This window comes from Cebus imitator, unplaced genomic scaffold (genome assembly GCF_001604975.1).
Source record: "Cebus imitator isolate Cc_AM_T3 unplaced genomic scaffold, Cebus_imitator-1.0 Scaffold202, whole genome shotgun sequence".
Lineage (NCBI taxonomy): Eukaryota > Metazoa > Chordata > Mammalia > Primates > Cebidae > Cebus > Cebus imitator.
This window is the reverse complement of record NW_016107517.1, coordinates 4107091-4112709: the sequence shown is the minus strand read 5'-3', so window position 1 is coordinate 4112709 and position 5619 is coordinate 4107091.

The following is a 5619-nucleotide window of genomic DNA, read 5'->3' as shown; positions in this document are numbered from 1 at the left end:
TGCCCCGAGGCCTCCGCGTCGCGGCCCGCCGGGTCCCGGGATGTGGCGGCGGCGGCGGCGTGAGGAAAGAAGACCGCCCGCGCGCGAGACTGGCTCTGGGGGCCAGGCCGCCGCCGCCCCACGCGGCCCCCGCGCGCCTGCCGGGCCGTGCGCGCCACCTGCCCGCGCCGCCTGCCCGCGCGCGTCCCCGCCGCCGTCCCTGGCCGTGCGCGCTCCGGCGGGCCGCGGGAAGTTGGGAGGGGCCCGGCTGGGGGACCCCAGGCCCGGATCCCGCGCCTCTCCTCCTGCCGCTGCAAAACCCGTCTTTCTGACCGAGACGTGTGGCCAGAAGTCTCTCTGGGCCTCCATCCAGGAAACAGGTTTGCTTTTGAGAACAAAAGAAATCCCAAACTTGGAAAAAGGCAAAAAGCAAACCAAAACAACAACAACCCCCCCAACACACACAAAAAAACCACCTTGGAAAAATGCAAAAAATAGATAAGTGATTTTTTTAAATCCTCAACTTGGAAAAAGGCCACTTGCTTACATTAAAGGTAACTTCCAGCATTTTCTGATAAGCCTACTTAATAAAAGCGGGACCTTCTGTTCTTTAAAGAACCCCCTTGGCTGCCTGTCTTGGGGATGTAACTGTTTTCCAGGTATAGTGAATTAACAAAGGACAATGATGACGGCCTGAACAGTTTACAGACCTGCAGAGTCGTAACTTCTTAACCTGCAGAAATGGATAATGCCTGAGTCAACCTCAAAGGCACTGGGGATTTATTGCCCCAAAAAAGATAAACTAGTTTTATTTTTATACAACCTACATGTTTGTTAACTACCTGACTCTATTTAGCAAACAGGTAAAATAGATAATTGTATCTATTTTAGGTACTCATACACACACACACAGACTCACGCACACACACATAAAATTTTCATCAAGGCTTTCAAGGAACAATACTTTTTTTTTCTTTTCTGTTGGTTCCCTCCTTGAGTTAATAATATTGAAGGAGCTGGCTGTTTGAGTATTTCACTTCTAGCACCATTACTAATCATGGTTTAAAGGTCCTGTCCCTCATGCAGAAGATATTTATTGAGTTCTTTTTTTGGGCCCTTTGGTTGAGATGAGACATTGAATTTCCCTTTGAGGATTTGAAACGTTGCATGTGCATGGGAGAAAAGAAGTAAGTAAATGTGGAGCTTAGATGTGATGCAGCATATTATGCAGGGTTTAAGGGTAAAGGGTCTTGGAATCAGACCACATGGATTCAGAGCCTTCAGATCACGTGGAATCACCACATATAGCTGTGACCTTGTCACGCTCTTATCTCTCTGTTTCCTAGTCTCCTCATCTTAAAGAATGTGGTACTAAAGAATATTGGAGAGGATGTATTTAAAGTACAAAGCACAGTCCTCCCCCAGTAGTAAACATTGCAACAAACACATGCAATTTCCAAATTATTCTAGTTCCCCTTTTTTTTTTTCCTATAAATGAACTTCTAGGAAAGTGTTAGTATTTAGGCTTTTTTTTTTTTTTTNTGGAGTCTGGCTCTGTTGCCCAGGCTAGAGTGCAGTGGCGCCATCCCAGCTCACTGTAACCTCTGCCTCCTGGGTTCAAGGGATTCTCCTGCCTCAGCCTCCCAAGTAGCTGGGATTAACGCACATGTCACCACGCTAGGCTAATTTTTGTATTTTTAGTAGAGATGGGGTTTTACCATGTTGGCCAGGCTAGTCTCAAACTCCTCACCTCAAGTGATCTGCCTGTCTTGGCCTCCCAAGAAACCGCAGTTACAGTGTGAGTCCAGTATTTAGTCTTTGTAGCAAGAGGATAGTTTCTAAAATAGCAGTTCTCAAAAAGTGATCTTCAAGAAGTGGATCTTTAGGAGTCTCCAAGATCCTGTTAGAGGATCTGCAATGACAAAACTGTTTTCTGAGTTGTATGAGGACGTTGTTTGTCCTCTTTACAATGTAGACATTTGCTCTGATAGTGCAAAGTAAGCATGAATCCCAGCAGTGGGACAACACCAAATCAATAGTAACTGCATCCTTCTCCACCATGCACTTTCAGTAAAAACAAACACAAAGTGTCACTGAAGAATGTCCCCTGTGAAGCAGTCATGCCCCTCAGAGTGGGAAATGCACAGAAACACTCCTGCTGCATCCCAAGGATAATGGTTGCTGAAGGTCATGTCCTTCAGCAATGGTCTGCAGTGCACAAGCTGCTGCTCCTTTTAATGGAATGCCATTTTTACTTGAAAGCAGACTGACAAACTCAGATTTGGGTATTTAGTAGACATTTCCTCCAAAATGAATGACATGAGCTTGTCACTTCAAGAAAAAAAAAATTGGACTAATATAGTGACATAAAGCACCTAAATCCCTTGGAATTTCCTGGGTCTTTTATTCTAGTGAATCAACTCTTGCTGGGCCCCTAGACAGTTTCAGATGGGGCCTGGTCACTGGAAAAACTAGGCCTTGTGTAGAAGCCTGGAACTTTCAGCCCTATACCCCATCCTCTAGGGAGACGAGAGGGGCTGGAGATTAAGTTAATAATGGATCATATCTGCATGATGAAGCCTCCATGAAAACCCCTAGACCACACAGTTCAGAGAGTTTCCAGGTTGGTGAACACATTCAGATGCTGGGAGAGTAGTGACACGCCACTTCCAGCAACAGCATGGAAGTCTGCACCCTTTCCACTTAATTTGCCCCATGCATTTCTGCCATCTGGCTGTTCCTGAGTTGTATTCTTTATAATAAACCCATAATAGGACATAAACTGTCTTCCCAAGTTCTGTGAGCTATTCTATCAAATTACCAAAACAGGAGGGAGGGAGTCATGGAACCCCCAATTTATAGCCAAGCTGGAGAGAAGTGGGGGTGACCTGGGGACCCAGTTCTTAAAACTGGCATCTGAAGTGATGGAAGTCTTCTGAGACTGAGTCCTGAACCTGTGGGGTCTGACTCTAACTCCAGGTAGTTAGTGCCAGGGTTAAAGTGAATTATAAGACACCAACTGGTGTGTGGAGAATCAGAGAAATGGTTGTTGGTGTTGGAAAACATACAAAACTGATGAATTTTAATGTCACCGAATATAAAATATTCATTGATAGGGTTTTGGATTTCTCGTAAGTATAGATGGATATAGTCCAGATTAACAAAAGCTCTTTGTGTTCCTTGATACTTTTTAAGAATATAAATGGGTTCTCAGGCCAAAATGAAAACTTCTGTTCTCAAAGAAACCCAAATTCTTCATAGTAAAGGGAAAATATACCAGGTTCTTTAACAACCCCCTACTCTCAACCCACCCACCATGAAGTGAATATTTCTAAAGTCAAGGCTGGAAGTAGCTGTGCTTGAGGTGATAATGGGGAATGACACAAGTTAACTGCCAACCAAGACCTACTGCCATCTGTTTTGAACCAAACCAACGCACTTCCTGAAAGTGGAATAATAGAACAGATGCATCTAGGAAAAAACAAGATGCCTCTTACAGGGATGGGATTATGTGGAGAACCATCTCCCACAGGTAGGAATTTCTCAGTTTCCTTGAGCATTCTATGAAGATTTGACCAATCTTCCCTATTCTTCATTTTGGGTTGAACATGTATGAACTCAGCGTCCTTTTGTGCTAGGTGCTAGAATCTGATATTGTTTTCCCTCTGGCCTCTTCCCCAGCTCCTTCTGCCACAGAGAAGCTCCTGCCATTTCTGTGTCAGCCAGGGGAGGGGACAATTCCTAGAATCCTGGCTCTCTTAGTCCTGAACTCTCCTCTCAGTATGCACAGTGGCTACCGGTCACTCAGGCTTTCTTGGGGTTCCTTTAAGAAGTGGGTTTGGAAATGACTTCTTGGCCATTCTTGGCAGTAAAGGGAATAGAAAATTGCAGAGGATACATATCCTGGTTCCTTTGTCTGAGCACATTGAAAATTTCCATTTGGCTTTCTTGGTGGGTATAGCAAAACTTACCAGAGTTTAAATGAAACTCTGTCCAGGATAAAGCTGCAGGAGAACTGTAGTGGCCACAGGCATTTCTGTGTTGTACCATAACTGAGAAATGTTCAGCCAGAGGGGGCTCTTTTCAGTAGACGGAGAGTTAGAGGCAGGGATTACAAACCTGCACAAGTTGATTTCCCTTTCCTATTTATAGATGGCAATGCAGTTCAAAGACTTTATGTTTTTAACTAGGAGAAGGTTGAATGAAACAAGCTGGATTCCATGCTCTAGTCCTTGGCAACCTTTGGTGTGTTTATTATGGTCTTAATGGGGAGCTGTTTTGCCTTGTTAAGAACTTCTAGATTATCTAAAACATAATAGGGCTGCACATTTGGAAAAATTCAACAAGAGGAATTATTTTGTATTTTAAGCCGAAGAGACATTTTCAATACCTACACTTAATTTTTATTTTCCATAGAGATGAGGTTTTGCTTTGTTGCCCAGGCTGACCTTGAACAGCTGGCCTCCAGCCATCTTCCTGCCTTGGCTTCCCAAAGTGCTGAGATTACAGGAGTGAGCCACCATGCCCTGCCAAGACCTACATTTTAAATTCCTGAAAATATATTTTAAACCTTACCAAAATGGGAAAATTTTAGGAAGTGCTGAATTCTTGAGGTGAGATCACATACAACTCCCACTGACAAGTTAGGCTGCATTCCCAATGTAAATGGCTAAGGATACAAAATTATGCTTTAAGTAAGGTGACACTACAGAGTTGGTTTGGGGATGCAACTGCGTTCTGGCCAATGAGATGTGCACAGATGTGATCTAAGCCACCCATAGGGCTCACCCTTAAGAACATGCCTGTGATCCTGAAGTTTTCTTTCTCTGATGTGTGCCATGTGTTCTAGAAGGCGGATGCACAAGATGAAAGCAGCTCTGATCCCAGCATCACCATTTGGAGGAAAGTTGCATTATTCTCATGGAATGTGATGAGCAGGTAGTTGATACCTGTTGTTTTAAGCCAAGGATAGTTCAGGACATATGATTTACATAGCACAGCCTGCCTTAATACAGCATGCCAGTTCAGTGATGAAAACACTGGACTATTTGACATACGCCAAAACTAAAAAAATAAATAAATAAAAAGAAAATACTGGACTGAAAGTCAGGAGGCTTGTGTTTTATGATGTTGAACTATAGGAATTTGTTGGTTTTTAACAGTTTTTGATGTTCAAATGGCAGTTTCACATGATCCACCCCGGTAATTCATGTGACCCCTGACCAGCTTGGTATGTGACATTAAATTAATCCATTACTCCCATCTGGGTCTCATTTTGCTCATCTATAAAAATCAGATCTAATGCACATCTGTAGAATACTCCACCCAATAACAGTAAAATATACATTCTTCTCAAGGACACATAGAACATTTATCCTGATATGTATGCTATAGGCTAATCTGTAAAATAAGCTCCAGTAGAGTTTTAAAAATTAAAATCATACAAAGTATATTCTTTAACCAAAATGGAATTAAACTTGTTAATAAATTAACAACAGCAGGAAATCTAGGAAGTTTACAAATAATGTAGAAATCAAATAACACACGTAAATAACCAATGGGTCAAATAAATCACAAGTGAAATTAGATGTATATTAGTTTGTTTTCATGCTGCTAATAGGGACATACCCAACACTGGGC